The following is a 21,380-nucleotide window of genomic DNA, read 5'->3' as shown; positions in this document are numbered from 1 at the left end:
AAAGTATCATTAGCCATTAAGAAAACACTTAAAAACACTTAAGCGCCATGAAACCGCATGGTATAAGTGCGCTCAATAAATGTTTTTAAATTCAAATTCAAATTCAAAAAGCCATCTCACATATTCTTCTAGTACAAGATTGTGGAAGGCTCAGGATATGAGGGCCTCAACCTGCATGTTCATCACTTTTACTATTGTTAATATTGAAAAGTTGATGTCTATATGAATAACGATACATTCATATATAAATACGAAATTGCATCTTAATTGACTAATTCGTCCATTGTGAACTCCACGTCACCCTCGACTCAGATATACGTATTTAGGCAGGCCCTGAGACCCAGGCCCGAAGTCACTGATTGACAGATCACAGGTGGGGTGGCAGGCACGTAGCCAGCAGACAAACACCACAGTGGTCCAGGGAGATTGGCCCTGATGAAAGCACATAGGGTCAGAGGGGTGTGCGCGTTCCCAAAACACGATAAAGATGCCACATGAAGTTAGGAACACATAGCCAGTCAGGACAAAGCACACAGTACACAAAGTAATTTACCTAATTGTTAACCTAGTATGCTACTTTCACCCAAAGTAATCTACCTCATCTTGAAGTTTTCTATTTCAAATGTTTTTTAGCTCGCTGCTAGTCTATCTTTATTCTATTTGGAATGGTGACTAGATCTTTTTAACTCATAGTACTACATGCTCCCAAACTGTTCTTCCTCATCCTGATTTTAACTGTCTTGAACGTTGATCCACTCTGTCACCCTAATTCGCTCCATACTACCCACCTCTATCCCACGGACCGGACCCCTAACTTCCCGTGGGAAGAAGATCATTGGGATCCTGCATTTCTCCCCTGTCTCCTCGCAATCTTAACCTCTCCCCCCTCGCTCAGGCCTATTCTTCCACTCGCTGGTGTATAACAGGGACTCCCCAAGTCGCTCTTATCACTCTTCATTTCCCCTCCCATCCTCACCCCCCGTAATCTCCCCACTTCCCAACCATGCCACCCCCCTCTCTCCTCCTGATCCTGCACTCTCTAGACATGGCCCCAACTCATGGAACATCCTATACCCCTCCAACCTTTCAAAAAACAGCAAGAAAAACTTCAAGCATAAATTACTCACTCGTCTCCCAGAAACCTTAGTAGCCGATACCTATCTTAGTCTCACCTCTCCCATTAAATCAAATTACATTTTCTTTACCAAACGTCCCTCTAAATGGAAAAGCACCTTCCTCCGCCACCTTTAAATCTCTAAATCTACTAACATTCCTTATGTTATCTCCCCATCCCCAACCTTTCCCGGTGAAATTGACATTTCCATCTACAAAACTGGCAACATCATCATCATACAAGCCTCAGACCACCACCTCACCCTCTTTGAGAAACACTTTAGTACCTTGACGTACGAACTCTCTCTACCCTCTCCTAACCCCACCCAGACCCAACTACCCGATGACCACATTAGGTCCTCCTTTCCCCACTAGATCTCCCTCTCCCACCCCTACACATCAACCCAGTACAGACTCTCATACCTACTCTCCCTCTCACCCACGACCAACCTTCACCTACCCTTCTCCCCGCCCCTAACCTCTCTCCTCCTTCCTCTACAACTTATACCTCCTGCCCCACCTCTCCCGCTGCTAATCTCTCCCTCCCTTAATGGCTCCCCCCCTTATTTGGAAGTAACCACTCCCATCACCCCCAATCCCCACTCTCCACCTTCCTCTGCCATGAATGACCCTACTTCCAACCGTTCTCTATACATGCATAACATCCTGCAAAACAACTGCAAAACAGCTGAAAGGTCCTTCCAACGGCACCTCTGGATCCCCCTCCCCCTCCACACGCTAGATGTCCTTCCAAGACAAGAACGAAACCTACTGCATCCCCCCACTCCCTTTCAACTGAACCCTCAATTACTCTTCTAACTCAGACGCTTACCAACATCGAGCGATATCTCTCCATTGTGACCTCTGAACTCTCAAGGCTCAGAAAGGACTACAACTCCCTCAAATCCCTGGTCCTCCCTAACTACAAGGAGGCACCCTGTACCAGCACCCGAGGCATGCACCTACCCAATAAGTGGAGAACTACACCCTTCCGTGACCGAGCTCGCGGGCCTATGTGCACTGTTAACGACTTATCCTCTTCTGACCTCAGGGACCTCTGTGACTCCTTCCTCCCTTATCTGTCGGTTCCCGACCTTCCCCCCCAACATGCCAATATTCCCGTGATTACGGGTATCTACAGAATCCCATCCATGCACCCTTCCCCCGACCCCCTGCTCAACTCACCTCCACCCAATGCATTACTACATCAGATAGCCCAAACCCCCTCTCCTGCATGCTAGTAAACTGCCGCTCGGCGGTCCGACATGCATCCGAATTTTCCGAAACTATACTCAGCGAAGACATTGACGTCGCCTTTCTGACAGAAACCTGGTTCAAGGACCATTCGACGGCTTTTCAGGACCTAATCATCCCACCCGGCTTCCCTAGCCTCAGGAAAGATAGGCCCATAAAGAACGGTGGCGGTCTAGCCATAATCTATAAAAATATTCTTAATCTCTCCCTTCTAAAAGACTCTGACCACCAAACCTTTGAATACCTTGGTGCTGAACTCTCGATACAGGGCACCCCCCCCCCCCCATCCGACTGCACAACATCTACCACCCACCGGGTAAACCGCTTCTCTTTGCCGAAGAACTGTCTGACTTCATCTCACTATCCTCTCTTTCAAACTCCAAAAATCTCTTCCTAGGTGACCTCAACATCCATTGGAACAATTTAGAGGATCCTATAGTCATGCACCTCAGTAACTTCCTAGAGATTAATGATCTCAAACAACTATGTCAACATCCAACGCGCATCAAAGGAGCAACTCTTGATGCTATCATTTCTGACAGCGACCTTACGTCCCATTCCAGCAACACTCCCACTGACTGGTCGGACCATCACCTCATCCTTTTCTAAGATCGTAACTAATCCCGCTCCCCCAACAAAAATCTCCAAACCCTTACAATGGTCCAGAAACCTTCGTCCAATTCCGTCAGACATTCTTGAATCTGAACTCCAAGCCCAACTCCTGCTCACCCCGCTCTCTCACAATGCCAACGAGCTCACTGAGCATTTTAACAAGACAGTCAATGAGGTACTGGATCACTTAGCCCCTCCCAAACTAAAAAAACAAAGAAGCATCCAATCCAACTCTTTGTTCAACTCTGATCTGAATAATGAAAGACGCTCTTAGACAAACTGAACAAACATGGAGACAACACCCCTCTCCCTCCCATCTAGCACTCCTCAGATCAGCAAGATCGAAATACAAGAAACACATCTTCAAGGAAAAGGCTAGTTTTTTTCGTTCCCAGCTTGATCGCTCCAAAAATAGGCCCAGAGAACTGTTCAATATTGTTAGAAAACAAACATCTTCTGTCCCCCGGAGCGGATTGCCTAATCTGAGAGACGTGCAGAAATTGCCAACTTCTTCTCTGAGAAAATCACAAAAATCGAGCAATCTTTCCTCACTACCCCTGCCTCGCCTCCCCTTCTACCTGCGGATGTTATCTTTTCAGCCCTCTCGCCCACGTCGACCCCGCACCTTCATCCTGGCACTCCAACACATAGTCCTGTTTCTACCTCTCCTGTTTCCTTCCCCTCCATTTTACAGCTGAAAAATAATGCCTTCTGGCAAAATTTCCATCCTGTCACTGAACAGGAAGTCCTTAACATCATCTCTAAACTTAAACCTTCTTCGCACTCCAAAGATCCCCTCCCCCCAGCCTCGTCCAGGACCTCAAACACATCATCGCCCCTTACTGGACTTCAATCATTAACTCCTCCTTTGCCACAGGGTTTGTCCCTGTCTCTCTCCAGCTCGGTCAAATCACTCCCATCCTCAAAAATCCATCAGCCGACCCGAATGACCCTAACAACTTTCGCCCCATTTCGAACCTCCCACTGCTATCTAAAGTCCTGGAAAAATGTGCTCTCCGACAACTCGACAATCGCATCGACAATTTACAACTACTTGACCCGTTGCAATCTGGTTTCAGAAAAGGATGCAGCACGGAAACAGCCATGCTCAAGATTGTCGACGACCTTCACTGGTTCCTTGACAATGGGGAGTCCTGCCTTCTCATTCTCCTTGACCTCTCCGCTGCCTTCGATACAGTTAACCACGACTCGCCACTTAACTCACTCAAAACCCGTTTTGGCATCAACGGTCTAGCCCTCAAATGGTTCTCCTCCTTTCTCCAACACAGAACACAACAAATCAAAATCAAGGACTGCCTCTCCAACCCCACGCCGGTCTCCCTAGGCGTACCCCAGGGCTCCATTCTCTCTCCCTTCCTCTTCAACCTCTTTATGGAACCCCTTACCCTCATTCTGAAACAAGCAGGAATTAACTACCATCTCTATGCGGACGACACCCAACTGCACTACAGGATCAAATCCCACTCCGATATTCTTCACCTTAACAATGCCCTGAGTATGATCCAATCCTGGTTCTTCTTCAGTCACCTCAAACTTAACCCTAATAAAACCGAAATCATTCTGTTCTCACCCAAAAACAACAAGATCCCTATCCAAGGCTGGCTCTCTGACCTCAATGCCCTGAACTGCTCGCTCTCCTTATCTACCTCAGCAAAATCTCTTGGCTTCAATATCGACAATAAACTCACTCTTAACAACCACATTAAGAATGCGGCAAAAGGAGCTCTCTGCACCCTCCGTCATCTAAAAAAACTCAAACCCTTCATTCCTTCTGACGACTTTAAATGGGTTGTCCAATCCCTAGTCCTCTTCAAATTAGACTATGATAATGTTATCCTCATTGGAATCCCCAAAACACACCTCACTCCCCTCAGATCTGTGCTTAACTCCGCCCCCAGGCTAATCACCGACTGCAAGCGCTTCAACCACATCTCCCCAGCCCTCAAGGCCCTAAACTGGCTACCCGTTGAGGGAAGATCAGCATACAAGACTGCTTGCAATACACACAAAACCCTCCACCAACAAACCCCACTATAGCTCTCCGACAAACTTGAAAAAGCGGGCTGCGCCCGGCAGACGAGAAGCTCTAATGCTCTTCTTCTTGTTCACCCCTATCAAATAGGTGCTCCACACAATCCCGTTCCTTCTCGGGAAACGCCCCGAACATCTGGAATGCCCTCTCCAGAGACCTGCGCTGCAACCCCTCGTACCACAGCTTTAAAAAAGACCTCAAATCCCACCTTCTTTGCAAATACTGGGGTCCGTAATCGCTGCATTCTACCCTTTATTCATCCCCCGGTATTCATTCCCTCCTGACAGCCTTTTTCTGTCCGACTCCTCTCCCCTCTCTCTCCCTCCTTGACTTTTTTCTCCACTCTAATGCTACCCTCCCTCCATTTAACACTTACCTCTAGCTCCTCCTCAATTCTCCCCCAAACTCGTTGCTCCCTTCTCCTCTCTTTTGCGCCTTTCCACCCTATTTCACTCGATTCTTCTTCTCTTCCTCACTTAACGGACCCGATCTCTCCCTCTCTCCCTTTCCTAATTTGAGCGGTGCTGCATGTTTCGGTCAATGTACATCTGATCAGCCCTATCCAATTTAACTGCATAAACGAAAGCCTTGTCCCGGGTAAACTACCCTCCATTAGCTCCCTTGCCTTTTTTATTGTTTCTGTGTTAATTGTCTGCAGTGACATTTTCGTTCTACTCATGGCCATATCTATTAGTTTATTTTGCTTATTTAAGAAGTGTTTTTGTTAAATGTGCAATGTCTGTATACTATTTTCGATCCTGCTGAATCTACTGTACCGACTGGAATCTTAATGCTCATGTAAAGCACTCTGCTACCCCGGGGTCTTGAAGTGCTATATAAAACTTTTCAAATAAATAAATAGTGATCATGCACTCCCAATGTTGACATCTGGACACATTACCCACTGGCCACATTGTGTTCACTTAAGGTCAAGGACCACCTGGATTCATCATACAATTCATTAATTTAACATCCCAAAGACAGATGCGCACATTCCTTACCAAAAAAGGATCCCCAGAACAATTTTATTGCATTCAATGATCGGTATACAAGTCTATGTTAGACCGATCGTAAATTGAGACAGTCATCAGACACTATGCCTGTGACTGTGCTCCTGGATTTATTGTCTAACCAAACAAACTGTTCCTGTTTTGTCAAATGCCTCTTGTCTCTCGTTTTTTTTCATGGTATTACCTGTTCAAGCAACATTTTGGCAAGCCATCATCAGAGCTGATTGGTACCTCGAACCCGACTGCAGCCAAAGGAAGGGGACTCCGCCTGGATGGATTCACATTTACGCAACGCGGATGGTGAGCAGACAATTGATTAGATGTTCTGCTGAATACATGGGGCCAGAGGCACCCTCATCTACAGACCCCCGGGACCGCGCGCACAGTTCTGCGACGACATCACGGACTTCATCAGCCCACACGCCCTCCCCTCCACCGACTACATCCTCCTCGGGGACCTCAACTTCACCTGGAGAACTACAACGACCACAACACCATCGCCCTACTGGACAACCTCGCCAACCTCGGACTCAAGCAGCTGGTCAACACCCCCACCCACTACGCCGGCCACACGCTCGACCCCATCTTCTCCTCCAGCAAGCACGTCTCCTTCTGTCACTCCACCGGACTCCACTGGACCGACCATAGCTGCGTCCATTTCAGCTTCGCAAAGAACACGGTCCACCACCACCCAAAGCAGGTTCCCCACAGGAACTGGAGCAAGATCACCGCCGACCAGCTCGCCACCTCCCTCAGCCAGAACCCACCCGTCAGGACAACGGACCCTAACACAGCAGCCTGCAACCTCACTCAGTGGCTGACCACAAGTGCTGACGACCTCGCCCCACTGAAGGACCCACTCACCAGGCCCAGAAGCAAGAAGGCTCCCTGGTTCACCGACGAACTCAAGGACTCCAAGAAGGCATGTCGCACCCTCGAGAAGGCCTGGCTCCTCGACAAGTCCGCCGACAACATGACCGCCCTCAAACTCGCCACCCGCAGACATCACCAACTCATCCGCACCACAAAGAAGAAATCTCTGAAGGAACGACTGGACAAGAACGCCCATGACAGCAAGGAGCTCTTCAACATCGTCAAGGAATTCTCCAACCCCAGCACCGGCAACAACGACATCATCCCCTCACAGGACCTCTGCGACTCCCTCGCCTCATACTTCCACCGCAAGATCGCCGACATCCACTACAGTTTCGGCGCTCAACCCCCGCACCCATCGATCGAACCTACGCACCCAGCCGCCACCCTCCAGACATGGACCGAGGTGACCCCCGAAGACACGACAAGCATGATGAACACCATCCACTCCGGATCCCCGACCGACCCGTGCCCCCACCACGTCTTCAACAAAGCGGCCCCCACCATCGCACCCCACCTCCGAGACATCATCAACACCTCCTTCAACACAGCCACCTTCCCAGAGAGCTGGAAGCACGCCGAGCTCAGCGCACTACTGAAGAAACCAACAGCGGACCCGACCGACCTCAAGAACTTCCGCCCCATCTCGCTCCTTCCCTTCCCGGCCAAAGTCATCGAAAAGGTCGTCAACAAGCAACTGGCCGCCTTCCTCGAGACGAACGGATCCCTCGACCCATCGCAGTCCGGATTCAGAGCCAATCACAGCACCGAGACCGCCCTAATCGCAGCCACTGACGACATCCGAGCCCTGCTCGACAACGGTGAAACAGCGGCACTCATCCTCCTAGACCTCTCCGCTGCATTCGATACTGTCTACCACCGCACCCTAGTCCAACGCCTCAACGACACCGGCATCCAAGGGAAGGCCCTGGACTGGATCACCTCATACCTCTCCGGACGAACACAGAGAGTACGCCTCCCGCCGTTCCACTCGGAGGCCACCGAAGTCATCTGCGGCGTCCCGCAAGGATCATCGCTCAGCCCCACTCTCTTCAACATCTACATGAAACCACTAGCCGCCACCGCTCGCAATCACAACCTGAACATCATTTCCTACGCCGACGACACCCAGCTGATCCTCTCCCTCACCAAAGACCCCGACACCGCCAAAGCGAGCCTCCACGAAGGGATGAAAGACGTCACCGAATGGATGAACAACAGCCGCCTAAAGTTGAACTCGGACAAGACAGAAGTCCTCATCCTGGGACCATCGCCCTCCGCATGGGACGACTCCTGGTGGCCCCCAGCCCTAGGCACCGCACCCAAGCCAACAGACCACGCACGCAACTTGGGCGTCATCCTGGACTCCTCCCTATCGATGACCAGACAAGTCAACGCCGTCTCCTCATCTTGCTTCCACACACTCCGCATGCTCCGCAAGATCTTCCAATGGATTCCAACCGAGACGAGGAAGACGGTCACCCAGGCCCTCATCACCAGCAGACTGGACTATGGAAACACCCTCTACGCCGGAACAACAGCCAAGCTTCAGAAGAGACTCCAGCGCATCCAGAACGCCTCCGCCTGAATCATCCTGGGCGTCCCCCGGTGCAGCCACATCTCGAGCCACCTGCGAGACCTACACTGGCTCCCTGTCAACAAGAGGATCACGTTCAGACTCCTCACCCACGCGCACAAATCCCTCTACGACCTGGGCCCAAGGTACCTCAACGACCGCCTGACCTTTTACACGCCCACCCGCCAGCTACGATCGGCGAACCTCGCTCTCGCCGTCGTGCCTCGCATCCAGAGAGCCACCGCCGGAGGAAGATCCTTCTCCTACCTAGCAGCTAAGACATGGAACTCCCTGCCCGTCCACCTGCGGCTGACCCAGGACCACCTCGCCTTCAGGAAACAGCTCAAGACCTGGCTGTTCGAGCAGTAGCAGACCCCCCCCCCGCCCCCAAGCGCCTTGAGACCCTTCCGGGTGAGTAGCGCGCGATATAAATGCCATGATTGATTGATTGAGAGGTCTGTCCTGAAGCAGCCATCACAGAGGGTAAGAAACTACAACAGAACCTTAGTAAAGCATTTGGTGCATGGCAAACTAGAGAAAACCATAATAAGATAAACTGAGCGCCCTGCCACTGACAGAAATCTGGCATATTACCTATTTTATATGTCCTAGCTGAGTAGTCGCAAGGCGGCCTTGGAGGTGATCCCTCAAAAGTCACCTTTTTTCGGTAGTCGCACACTAGGAAAGGTGAATATTTATTGTATTTATTGTCAGAGTTGGCATCTCAATCAGATTTTTTTTTCTAAAAGTGTTTCTCAGTGGCACCTGTTTCTCAATACTCTTGGTATCTGGAAGAAGTGAGAGGTGTTGGTCGCTTGGTCCGCTGGGCATAACACAGTCTGTACTCTTTTTCCTCTGGGCATGACACAGCTGGTATGCTTGGACCACTGGGCGTGACACAGATGGTACACTTGGCCCCTGGGTGGGATACAGGGTGCGATTCGGACATTTAGGGATAAAGATTTGGACCTGGGACATTAGGTGTAACTAGTGTTTGGCCAATAGGTGCAAGTGGTTCTCAAGTTATCCTTTTTACTGCAAACTATTGTTATCATCTTTGTACCGGAGCCTATAGTGACAGACTATCAGGCTCACTTAGTCCCGTGCACCACGCAGAGCTTCACCTGGTCACACGACAGCATGCACTAAAAGCGGGATAAGGAACTGTTGACAAAGTCATAATCTTTTTCTTTGTCAGTTTTTTTTAGGTGTTGGTCGCTTGGACCTCTGGGCATGATACAGATGGTACGCTTGGCCCCTGGGTGTGATACAGGGTGCAATTATTGATGTAAGGTATATGTCAGATGTTGTGGTGCTGTTAATTACTGTGTTTTGTCTTAAGTGGTGTGTTTTTGTCGATGACCCAATGTTTCATATGAAGATGGTGCAATTTCTCACGAACAGTATTTGATGCCAGGAGTCAATATTGTTCAGATACTGTTTTTATTGGCAAATTGTACTTTTCCTATGTTGCAACCCTTCATATGCATTGGTATTTGTGTGTATGAAATGTTCATTTTGATTTGTTAATGCATCTTACATAGCGCTGATCTCATAGTTATGTAAATAGAACGTGATTATGCCCCGCTACAAGAAAGTGCTGTATCTGGACTAATTTCACAACCTAGAGGGATCCTCTTGGTCCAACGACCCAAGTTGTTCACAGCTCTGTTCCCCGAGAGCCTGCACCCTCCTGCACCATCGACACAACCGCTGCCTCTCTGTTTCGGTCCGACGTCGGCAGAACTCCTCCATCCCTCTGCGCATCTCCATCCCCATGCTGGATTGGCGGTGCTTCTATTCGATCTACATGTGTTGGCAGTCTACTGAACCCTATCCCTCTTCATTGCTCTCTGCTGACTGAGAGGGTAAATGTAATTGTCGGTATTAACTGCCGCAGCGTAGATACTGAATCCCATGCCTCTCCCAGGTACCCCCAGCCCCATTGATTTACATTGGGACCAGTAACCTCTGCACCCTGCCACCTCTGTGCAGCTGGCGGTGCAGTGCATACCTTAAACTGAACCTTGTTAGGTGTCGATCTAAACCACTGAAGACTGGGAGAGTAAGTGGAGTGCTTACCTGCTAATACATAACTCTGTTTTCCTTCCATAGGATTCCATTGCATATCACTATCTATCTTTTACAGTTGCTAAGTGCTACTGTTTTTGATTGACAATACAAAAGTATTTCCAAGACTGTAAAGCATTTCTACTGCCTTGCACACCAATTCAACTGCATTTTAAAAGTATTAATACATTGAAAACTGTTACTACCTGCAACTGAGTACTTCTTGGTTCTAGGAAAAAAATAACTGAACAATAGCTTTTGATACCAAAAAATTGGTCTGTATTCAGTCTTTAAAAGTATGCAATCATTTCTTGCCGAGTGCATACAATAATGCTTAACACAGCCCTCTGTTAAGCCTAACTGCTCAACCACACTACCACAAATAGAGCTTTTAGTATTATCTACTTAAGCATGTGTAAGTCTCTTGGGGTCCACTGGACTCTGTGCACACTATACCTCACTTTGGTATCATATATACAGAGCCAGCTTCGTACATCACATATACCATCCGGTGAAAGCAGTAAGCCTCAAACTCGTACTCCACAAGACAGCATGATCAGGAGTACATGGGGCCAACGAACAACTTTCAGACCCCCTCTGCTTCATGATAAGTGAACTAGCAGATCGCATAAGATCTAGAGAAGCACCCAAAAACAAAAGTAGCCCAAAAAGAAATATCTAGAGAAAGGGTAGAACCATTCCTCTAGATGCTGAGAAATGAGTGATCTTGGGGTACGATGCAACCACCAACAAAATTTGACAGTGACACGCCGCCTCTTCATACAGTGCAGCACACACATCAGGTGAGACAAGGTCTCGGAAAACTGGTGGCACCCCTAAAACACTCGATAAAACCTGCTTCGATCCAGCCCTATGAGCACAAGACCACTCCATAAACATCTCGCACTAATCTAAGCACCCAGTTGGGTACGAAAGCTCATAAAGTAGATTACATTGTCTGATTACCCATAAGCCACCTTCAAGCTTTAACCATCAAATAGATACCACGATTGGGGTCACCTTCCAGTGCCTCACTAAAAATTGTGTAAATGGAGTGTGGAGAACACACCCCTGAGGTAAATTCAGGAACCCTGGAGAAAAGATCATTAAAAACAGCGCACAAGCAATATTTTTATGAATTAACAAATGAACCAAGGTCTCATCCAACATGTCTGCAATTGAAACTCCAAGTGCACCACCTTTCAGCTTCTACATCATCACCCCGATATGGACCTAAAGTGTGTGAATTAAACTTACGAGCTGCACTGTGAATGTTTTGATCCAACTGTTGAACAAAAACACCTGATAACCAGAGGGCCACAGACATCACCCTGGATCCATAGTAAAGGTCTGCAATGTTCAAATACAAGTTATGTGTTTTGCACTTCTATGTAGCCTCTGTCTAGATTGGGTTTTGCACCTCCTATTTGCTGCTTAAGAACAGCGTGGCCAAAGGGAGTCTGTTCAAAAACTATCACAGCGCTTGCGTAGGGATCTCTCCCATGTCACTTATAATTACAAAAACCCAAACACTGGTATTCCACATGCACTACACAGCCCCCTATTACACAACACGTGGTATCAGCACATGATAACTGTGGGCTCTAAGACATCAGCCAGGTCGTGTTACGTCTGTTCACTGATACCCCATGCAGTAGGAGCAAATAGACTTTACTTGTCTCAAGATGTATCACCTGACAAAGCAGAATGCCTTCTCCACTTACAGCTATACAGAATCAGGGCCAAAGTCCAGCCCAACAAGGTAGACACCCACAGAGTAGTAATGAATCTGACCCATTAGAAGACCAACCCAACTACTTTATACCTTTTTACTGAGCTTAGCAATATTCAAACTGAGTTAGACAGGATTCGCAAAAAGGGTAGGATACTGTTTGGTCTGAGACTTCCCAGAGAAGGGATTCTTGAAGGTAGCAAAACCCTCAATGCACAAACACATCCGTTCCTGCCTCTATTTGCGGTCCAAGGGTGGCCCTTAGCGAATCTGGGGCAGCCTTCTTTAACAAGTGGACCCCCGACATGGAGTTCCTATGTAGGGCCATCCAGCTCAATGATACAAAGGGAAATGGGTCTCGTAGGGGAGGGTTGAACAAAACCATAGACACCCCTTGTCAGGAAATATGGGATACAAGGTGGGTAAATACACTTGGCTAGAAAAAAAGGAGCAACCCCAAATTGTATGAAAACTTACACTGTATTCCATATGTTTCAGAGGTAAAGGAACATTTCCACTGGGCACAAATAAAAACTGAGGAACAATCCTGCATATTCCGGATATGCAATGAGGCACCTCCACACTAATTGATATGTACTGACAGTGCGGCAAATTTGCCTAACCTCAGCTCATCCTTGGATGGCATTCACTCTGTTCTCTGGTAACCATACACACCCCTGCCCTGGTCATTCCCTGAGAAAAACTTGGACTTGTACCAACACCCGCAAAGGAGGAAGACACTCTTGTTGCATCAGACTGCTGAATAAAGAACTGCAGATTATTTTGTCTGGGCTCAGTACAATGAACTTCCAGAAGAATGTAGACTGTTCTTGAACTCACAAGTATCGGCGGGAGGGTGCATACCCTTCTAGACCATGCAGACGAAAGCCAATTCCCGCTGCTCCAAATCACCGGGTGGGAAATGCTTAAAATAATGAACAGCACTTAACTCAGCCTTAATTCAATCAAGGAAGAACTGAGAGCAATCCACCTCTTGGTGATACAGCATCGGTATGTGTTAGACTTAATGACCGCGATGGAGGTAGGGTGTATGCCAAGATCGGTGCATCCTGTTGCACGTATATCCCAGAGAATGATCTCGATAATGGGACATTGACTCTTGTCGTCCAAACACTATGCCGTTTACAAAGAGACATGCAAGAGGAGGGAGGTGCCCCTGAGCAGGAGTGGTTCTTGAATCGTTTCTCCTGGTTCTCCCGGTAGTTTTCTGGATTGTGCACGTCATTGTTGCCGGTTTTCATCATGTTCTTGTTTGTGTGTGGTTCCGTGCAATTTGGGATTTCCTGCTGTAAAAACACAAATTGGGTAGAATGCAAGTAACAAGGAAAGTAGTAATTGTCCAAACCGAAGAACAACAGTCCCCCAATAAAGTAACTGTCACGAAGTATGGGTTAGATAGTGTATTTGAATATTCAACTAGAGGGGGGAATATTAATAATGAAAAAATTGATGCCAATATGAAGAACGATACATTCATGTATAAAAACGAAATTGCATCTTTATTGATGAATTTGCATGTTGTGAACTCCACTCGACTCATAAATACATAATTAGCCACGCCCTGAGACCCAGGCTTGAGGTCACTGATTGACAATTCACAGGTGGGGTGGCACGAAGCCAGCAGACAAATGCACGAACAGGAAATTCTAGATCAATTTTACAGATAGGCGCAGCAACACAACAATGGTCCAGGGAGATTGGCCCCAATAAAGCACACATGGCCGGAGGGGTGCATGCGTTACCAAAACACCATAAAGTCAGATGCCACATGAAGTTAAGAACACATAGCCAATCTGGACACGCAGTGATCACGTGCTCTCCATGCCGGACATCGGGACACAATACCCACTGGCCACAAGGTCGAGGTCCACCTGGATTGCTCATCCAATACATTAAGTTATGGCCCCAAAGACAAATGTTCACATTCCTTACAAAAAAGGATCGCCAGAAATATTTTATTGCTTTCAATAAACTGTATAAAAGTCTATGTTACGCAGAATGTAAATTGAGATAGTTCTCAGACCCTATGCCTGTGACTGTGCTCCTGGCTGCATTGTTTAATTAAACAAACTGTTCCTGTTTTGCCAAATGCTTCTTCTCTTTTCAAGGTACTTCAAGTTCAGGTAACACTATATAAATCAGGACTTTTAACAATATAAAAAAAATTAAAAAGCGTGCTCTTATATGATTTAAACTAAGCATGTGTTGACTATATGTGGCTAAAGAGGAAGACCTAGTGGCAATAGAATAGCCTTTACTTAACTCTGCCATTTTAAGCAGCAAGTAGGCGATCAGGTAGAAGCCAAGAGTAAGAGTATGTTCTTATTAGCTGCATAATTCTGACCTACACTGAGAACTGCTTCATATGTGAATAATCGTTTCTTTGATTTGATCCCTCTATTTTGTCTGACTCTTTTTCCCTCTGTGTTGCTCTTCTAGTTCTCTCTCTTTGGAAAGGCAAATTAATCTGACGGCTGCGCCCTGCATGGAACTACCTGGAAAGGTTCTGCTCCTAATTTGGCATCAAGGATGGGCTAACTTAATGTAGATTTAAAGTGGAATCGAAATATTGGAGCTTTACCACACTGTTGTCAAGTACAGATGGGCAGACTATTAGGTTCTTAATAAAGGGTGAAAGGTAGCCCCTTGTTACACTTTCAGGGTTGCCACTTTCCCCAGAGACAAATATAGTCGCATTTTAAAACGACCAGAAACTGAGACTGGAATTCAATTTTATGCAAATTTATGTAAAATCCTTTGTATTATTTAGCAAACCAATTCTGCGTTTTTTTGTTTAAATGTTTTTATTAACATTTTTCACATTTTCAGCATACAACCAGAACAATGCCTATACGCCATGGGTAGTTGTGTGCAAATGTTACATTATCCAGTACCCATCTGTAAAGAAAAGAACAGATGAGTTGTACAACAGAGGCTAAAAGGAGTCTTGTGACAGCGCCTGCATAGATGGCGTAGCGGTGCTTAAGAATCTTACACTGGACGGCTTGTGGACATTTCAGACATGGTGCATTTTAGGCCAAACTGTGGACATAGGTTACAACAAAAGGAGGACAACTTAAGCCAAGGTGGGGTAAGGGAGTCGCATGAGACCTGCTGCCGTGCCTATATGACCGGGAGAGCCAGCCCTATCAGGGCCCAATGACAATGGGATTCTGAAAAGGGGGCCATATCTCTATGGAAGTCAGTGCTACTCACCACTCCTACCAAGGGGGGGATGGGCTGTTGGTGTCAGTCCTGAATATCATCCAGGGGTTCCCCAGTGTTAGTGACCATTTCCTGTAACTTCGACATCATAGTGTCCCATTAAGACGCCAGGGGGAACTTAAGGAAGCAAACCAATTCTGCCCTTAATAAACTTTTAGGCATAGTTAAAACAGCAACACGCTACTTTTAATGTATTATAATCACATGTCAAACCACAAAATATTCCTGACTATGCTAAGTTTCCCAACTTTACATAAAAATACTTGCTGTGCTAGTAAAATACTGTCTATGCAAGTTTATGTGCTTCCAATCTCGCCGTAAAGGTCACAAAAAGCTGAACATTATAAACACTTTAAACAAACAATGATAGGCAAGGTACACAAAGGTAAATTAAATAACATGCACTAAGAGGGCTAGAAACTTTTAAAGGAGTTGTCTAGTTAAGAGACAAAATAGTATCTATCCTTGCACGCTAACTATAATGGGGAGACAAGAGAAGGACATTATGTGGGACAGTAAAGTCCATCTCCCATTAGTGAAAAGCTGAATTAATGTTCAAGAAGCAGCCCAAGATGTTGGCCAGATGATAAACTAGACCAGACCATAAAAGCAATTACTTCTACAAAGGAAGCACTAGAATTGTAGAAAGAAATTACAATGCTTTACCACAAGTTACTGTGGGATAACCACTGGAAACTTACTGATAGAGTAAAGCAGAAACCACAATGGCACAGCTACAGTCCAGCACAAACGATTTCAAAGCCACAGTACAAAAACTTGCCAATAGAATACTTGCCTGGACGGCAGTGCAGAACATAATGAGGGTCAGTCTAGGAGTAAAAACATTTGTGTTGTGGGCCTCCCAAAAAAGTTATTGGGTCGAAACATGGTGAGATACCTCAAGAGATTGTTTAATACCGAGGTGGCTCATCAAGGCTTCACTAAATTCTATAATTCAAACAGGGCACATAGCATGCCAGTAAAACAACCTACTTCTAGCAATCCACCTAGTCTGGTAGTTACAAGGCTAGGAGACAACTGAAACAGAGAAACAATCATGCACAAAGACAGAGAAAAGGGCACCCTAACAGTGGAAAATAAATGAGTACATAACTTCCCAGACAACATTGCTGTGGTGCAACATTAGCGAGCATCCTCCACAGAGGGGGAGAAGTGCCTAAAAGAAACCAAAATGAAGAATATCCTTCTCTTTCTAGCTAAACTGATGTCCATAGCAAACAACAATGCAAAAGTCTTCACAGACCCCAGTGAGATGGGAGACTGGATCGAAACACAAGGAGGATACCAGCCCCTTCTTACAAAGAACAAGAAGTGGCAGATGGAGGGAGAAGGAGAAGCAGCGATTGCAATAGACAAGCCCCACCTCCTTAGGAAGACACCACAAAGCCCTAGGGCAACATCCCCTGTCTTATATGAAGATAAATTGAACACTGATCACTTGCATTTTGAGGGAGAGGCACCACCAACCCTCACGCCAAGAACAGCAGATGACCTATGATTAGGCGAACTGAACAACCCCATAGTATTAGCGATTGGGATATCAACCTGGAACTCATACTAAAGATGCTTGAACAAGAAATTATACAGTAATGAGAGTCAGTAACATGTCAGAAAACATGTAGTTAGTGGTGGGTGGCCACAGAGAAACCAATCATGCAACCAGACACTCCCTGTACTCCCGAGCAGAGTGTTGGCTTAATTTAAGTGTCGTAGTTTGGCGGAGTGCAGTTACATTACAAGCCTGGAGAATGAGAGTTGAGGCAACTGTTTAAGGGCTATGGTCTACACAACAAGAAATTTCAATGTTGGTGACTCAAGTGGCATGGCAGTTAAACACATATTACAAAACAAGGAGTGATTAAGCTGAGAAAGCAGTTAGTTGCAACAGAATATTCTTCTGACTCTAGAGGGGCCCTAATGAGGAACAGGCATGGTACATCATGCACACCCTCTGACTCACACAAATAAGGAAGGCAGATATACATTGACCAGAGATTGGCTGGACGTTAGGAAGAAGAGATTATAATGATGAGCATATACACTCCCAACACAAAACAATCAGACTTCCTCCCAATAATATGCAAGAATTTGGCCTCATGGCTGCTCCCACCGATTCTGGTGGGTTGGGACTGTACCTGCATACCAAATGTGAGACTAGACTGTTCACATCCAGTAATTCCAGAAACTCAAGGAGAAAAGGCTTTACAAGTCCTGAGTGCCTGAATAACCCACTGGGAACTATATGACGCATGGAGGCAAATACATCTGGGAATCCGGGAAAACTCATACAGCTCAACGGTCCATGCATGTTAGACTCTACATGCTTGCACAATATACAGGATGATGTCAGACATTACAAATACTTATGCAAGATACTCTCAGAACATAATAAAAAAATAACTGAGTCTCGTGTGGGGCCACCACACTAGCTACCTGAAAATGACAGGACACCGTGATAGAAGATAGAATCTATACGGAGTAGTTACAAAAAGCATCCAAACCTACACTGAAGAGAATGAAGGCTTAGCCACAGATGTGTTAGAGGAATGGGAAAACCAGAAAGTGTCTATCCGTGGGCACTGTGGTAGGATAGTAGCGGGGTTGGGGGGTCAGGAAAATGTTAGAAACTGAACTAAACAAGCATGACCTATCTCTCGGAGCTCTGGCTAAAAAGGCAGAAAGATATTTAAATAAGCAAAAACACTCTAACAAGGGAGAGTAATGTGCAACATAAGTCAAAAAGCTCCATTGCAATGAATACCTGGAGCGCTCACATTCTGATGCCAATAGGGAAGGATGACTCCAGTCCTTGCCTTACTCGAAAACTGGAAATGAGAGGATACCCCATGGCAGAGGTAAAAATATCAACAGTGAGTCGCGCTTTTTACACATTTTCATCATGTTACAAAAAACCTGTCCTGGTAAATTGGATATAGCAACCTGACTAGACATTGAGTAGTACCTAGAATCCATAACACTAAACAGAACAACCCATGATCAGTTAGAAACACTGCACTTTCCAGTGTCTAAGGCAGAGGTCAAAGAGGCATAAGAGACATGGTGCTTGGAAAAACTCTGGGACGACAGATTCCCCCTAGAATTTTATCACATACATATTGGCATTTTATCACCGCTCCTACGGCAAATGTATAATACAGCACTAGAGGAGGGAAAATTATCATCCACAGTGAAAGAGGTACAGAGCATTCACTGCCCAAACCAAGACAGATCTCATGGATAGGTGATGATAATGATGATGAGGATGATGATAAATAATATCTGAGAGGATTGAATTGTGCAGGGACACCCAACAGGGGTGCACCTAGTTTGTATTATTATTTGCCCCAGCCATGAAGCCATTGGCTGAGAAAATTAGCTAGAGGGAAGACATGGTGAACATACTTTTAAAAGGTGGCACACACAATTTTGTAGTATGCAGATAACCTGCCACTGTTCTTATGCAAAGGATAAATCGGAATAGAGGTCATAACCCAGTGCTAGCAGATTTCGGGCGCATTTTCTGATTGCAGGCTTGCAGGTTAACTCTGACAAAACGTGTGCTTTACAAATTAGACCAGACATTCTCATGGTGAAAAATGCATTTGCAGTGAAAGGAATCACCTGGCAATTGCACACATTTATATATCTTGAAGTAAAAGTCTACTGTGTGGAGTTCAACTGAGATGGCAATCTAGAACATTTATCTGCACTAAAAAATGCACAGATTTGTAGAAAACATTTCCAGTGTTGGTAATGGATATGTGGTACTGCCAAAAATGGAAATGCTCACCCGCCTGCTATACAATGTAAGTATACTACGCATTTGAATCCTAAAATCCTACTTTAGAAAACTCAATGTGCCTCTAACCAACTCAGACTGGGGCCTGAATAGATGTAGAGCAGCACTTAGAAAGTTGAGACTGCTGAGAGAGGAAGGATGTGTTGGGGGTCTCCATATATTATCTAGCAGCTGTTATGCAATGAATTGCAAGGTGGTTAACAAGAGACGGATTGAGTAAATAATACTTTGTTGTGGGGTTTTGGCGCAATATCTGGCTACGGAGGTAGTGTGCCGATGCAGAAGAGCAGGCAAAGACATACGCTAGTGAAGAACAGACACATACAGGGTAAGGGACAAGAACAGGGCAGAGAAGGCAAAGCAACCTTATTGTGTACAAATAGAGAAAGGAACCAATAGTGGACAAACAAATTGGGTTACCACTGAGGATGTACACAGGTATGTCTCAGAAGTTCCCACAGAAATAAGGAATGTCAACAACTTTTTAACAGATAGTCACCCTATTAACCCCGTAGCAGGAAGGTAGCAGTGGTTACGTATCTGTACCTTACGGTACAGTGGTAGTTGGTGGATTAGAAAAGTAGTGGGGCAAAAAAGGCAAGGTCCGAATTGGAATGTTCAAGCAAGTGCAGTGACCATGCCAGACCTGAAAGAGTGTAGTGCAGGAAGGGGGTTACCCAAAAGAAAATGAGTTCCCTCCACGAGAGTGGAACCAGGGGCGTAGCTTTAGAGGGGGGGAGTTTGGGGTGTTACACCCCCTAATAAATTAATTTTTTGCTAAATAGCTGGACACGTGGGTTCTCAGTCTGGTATGGAGAGGTGTCTGTTAGAATTCATCAGGAATTTTAACATAGACAAAAAACACACTCTCTCTGTTTTGAAAGTCTTCAAAAATGTTTCTAAGTTTACAAATTACTGTGTGTTTCCCTCAATTAGTAGCCCTACCAATCTTCATTCCTCTCCTCTTCTACTGTCCCTTAGGCCCCTCTCATGCACCCTGCCCTCGAAAAATGTATATGTGAGCATGATTGTCGGAAAATCTGAAGTTCACCCCCCCTCCCAATCTTACTGACCAAACCACGCCCTGTAGAGAGTCATCCGGGTTCTCCCCTACTTTGTTGCCACTGCACCATTCCTCAGGGCGGGCTCACCCCAGGAGATAAATAAATGGGGAAAGACCGCTTTACACTGGCTGCACTGCTGAGTGCCTTCTCCCTGACTTCGCCGCTTCAGCGTTGGACATCCCCCCTGCCATCCACGCGGACAAGGGCCTGGAACGTCCCAACTGAGGCTGCCTGTGTGCCCCTAGCATGCCACCGCTGCGTGATAGTTCTTGGGAACTGCCTCTGCCCTTGAGAGCATGGCTCCGCAACGAGTGGCGCAGGAGCGCCTGGATCCAATTGGTGAAACCTGAGGTGAGCGTGCTGGCCCCCACATGTTGCATGACCACGCTGGGAGGATAGAATGGAAGCAGTGGTACAGCATGAATGACACGCTGACAGAGAAAAAAAAAAGAAAGAGAAGAAAAGTCAATAAATACATAAACTGGCTCCGGAGTGAAAAAACTAAAATCAAACGGGGAGTAGACAGCAAAGCTCAGAAGGGTGTCTGCTACACACCATAACACACAAACAAAGGTGAGCCCTCAAGAAGCGGGTCAACTGTCAGTGCGCCCAGGCAGAGCAAACTACTGCAAAACAAACAACCATGAGCACACAACCCCAAGCAGGTGCTGCCTGCTCTCAAGCAGGTGCTGCTGATCCTCAGGCAGGTTCCGCAGCACCACCCCAAATACCACAGCCACGCAGCAGTGACCCCACTTCCTCACTTTAGCGAACGTGCGGACCCCACGACGGCGGCCCCACGCTCGAATGCCTGGAAAGGGCACCTCAAACACTATTTCAGTGGCACAAGAGAGACCAATAGAGAGGTAAAGAGATCACTACTGATATATTATGGGGTGGAGAACTCTACGACCTCTTTGAAGCACTCCAAATACTGGGGACGAGAACGACTACGAG

General features: G+C 46.5%; 1 protein-coding gene across 6 annotated transcripts in view; it reads right to left on the bottom strand.

Annotated features, from left to right (window-relative positions):
- LOC146865554 (baculoviral IAP repeat-containing protein 1-like) overlaps positions 1 to 21,380 on the bottom strand; it is a 1,189,967-nt gene that overhangs the window by 900,371 nt on the left and 268,216 nt on the right. Inside the window, exon 3 of one of the 6 annotated variants that reach the window (XM_085632372.1) lies at positions 13,134 to 13,600. The exons of the other annotated variants lie outside the window; for them this stretch is intronic. The gene's annotated coding sequence lies outside the window, so the exon portion shown is untranslated. The remainder of the gene's footprint in view (positions 1 to 13,133; positions 13,601 to 21,380) is intronic. 6 annotated transcript variants of the gene reach the window in all.

The sequence above is a fragment of the Triturus cristatus genome, chromosome 2_1, assembly GCF_964204655.1.
Source record: "Triturus cristatus chromosome 2_1, aTriCri1.1, whole genome shotgun sequence".
In the NCBI taxonomy this organism is placed as follows: domain Eukaryota; kingdom Metazoa; phylum Chordata; class Amphibia; order Caudata; family Salamandridae; genus Triturus; species Triturus cristatus.
This window is presented reverse-complemented; position numbering and strand designations above follow the sequence as displayed.